We start from the raw sequence: 1,649 nt of genomic DNA on the forward strand, positions 1-1,649 counted from the left end.
CTTTTGGCATATTGATAGAGGCATTAAACTCACACTTGCCCCAAGATCGCAGAGGGCCTTATCTATTTTCTTGTTGCCAATGAGGCAGGGCATGGAGAAGCTTCCTGGATCTTTCAACTTTGGAGGTAGTTTGTTTTGCAGTATGGCACTGCATTCCTCTGTTAGAGCAATTGTCTCATAGTTTTCCAGTTTTCTTTTCTTTATCAGAATTTCCTTAAGAAATTTGGCAAAGGATGGCATCTGAAAAAACGCTTCAGTAAAGGGGATGTTGATATAGAGTTTCTGTAAAACTTCAAAAAACTTTTCAAACTACTTGTCAAATTTGGCTTTCTGAAATCTCTGAGGAAAAGGTAGGGGAGGCTGGTATAGCTCTAGTAACTTATTTTTTTCCTTGCTTCCTCTTCCTAATCTTTCTTAGCTTTTTCCTCCTTTTTCTCTGCTTAGTTTTCAGATTTTTCTGAAGTTTTCTCTATCGATTATTCCCTTGGTTGTACTAGAGTTCTCCCACTCCTTAATGAAATTGCCTTACAATGCTTCCTTGGGTTCATCTCTGGTTGAATAGGCAGTTTACCAGCAGCTTTACTTGAAGATCTTGCTTGCTGAGCAATTTGATTCTCTAGCATCTTGTTATGGGTAGCAAGTTGGTCCATTCTGGAAGTCAGCTATTTAATCAATTCATTTTGTTGTTGTTAAGCTGCTAGGAAACCTTCCATCATGGATTCCATGGTTATCTTCGGTTTAGGTTGCTGAGGTTGAGGAGGCAGTGGTAGCTGTTCAAAGTTTTGGCCTCTGTTCTAAAATCCAGGAGGTGCTGATGGTTTGTACCCCTATTGTTTGTTTATTGGCTGATTCTGTTGGTTTGACCATGAGAAATTTGGTTGGTTCCTCCATCTAGGGTTTTAAGTGTTTGAATATGGATTGTTGGGCTGCCTCTGGTTGAAGTTTCCTCCATTATTCACATAGTTCATCTATTCTGTGGGAGGTTCATTAAAGCTGTTATATTCTGAACTCATGTATCCTCCTCCATAGTTATCCTCATGTTGACTGTTCATCCCTACAACATTAGCTTGCATTTTGTTGAGTCTCTTCGTGAGCTGATCAAATTAAGCATTTATCATGCTTAGGGCATCCACTTCCAGGACCCTTACTGTTCTCCTTGCGGTTCTTCTTTCATTTGACCACTCATAATTATGATATGCGACCCTCTTTAGAAGTTCAAGTGCTTATGTCACTGTTTTCTCTATTAGGTCACCTTCTGTAGTCGAATCTATTGTGCTCCTTGTAGTGGGTAGTAACCCATTATAAAAATTTTTCACTAGTAGCCAGTCCTTTATACCATGGTGTGGACATTCCCTCTGCAGGTCCTTATATCTTTCCCATGTGTCATAGAGTTATTCACCTTCCTTTTGTCTGAAAGTGTTGAGCTCAAGCCTCAGTCTTGCAGTCTTTGCAGGTGGAAAATACCTTGTTAGAAAAGCTTGTGAGAGGTTTTCCCAAGTGGTGAACGTTCCAGCTGGTTGAGAAAGTAACCACTTCCTTGTTCTGTCTCGAAGGGAGAATGGGAATGCTCTAAATCTTATGGCTTGATCAGACACTCCATTCATCTTAAACGTGTCACATAGGGCAAGAAAGCACTGGAGGTGATAGTG

The 1,649-nt window shown here is 40.3% G+C and overlaps 1 non-coding gene across 1 annotated transcript; it reads left to right on the top strand.

Moving 5' to 3' along the window:
- Positions 1 to 1,332: 1,332 nt before the first annotated feature.
- Positions 1,333 to 1,439, top strand: LOC131176377 (small nucleolar RNA R71). Its single transcript, XR_009146469.1, has one exon. It is a non-coding gene; the product is annotated as a small nucleolar RNA R71 (small nucleolar RNA).
- The last annotated feature ends 210 nt before the right edge of the window (positions 1,440 to 1,649 follow it).

This window comes from Hevea brasiliensis, unplaced genomic scaffold (genome assembly GCF_030052815.1).
Source record: "Hevea brasiliensis isolate MT/VB/25A 57/8 unplaced genomic scaffold, ASM3005281v1 Scaf1, whole genome shotgun sequence".
Taxonomy (NCBI): Eukaryota; Viridiplantae; Streptophyta; class Magnoliopsida; order Malpighiales; family Euphorbiaceae; genus Hevea; species Hevea brasiliensis.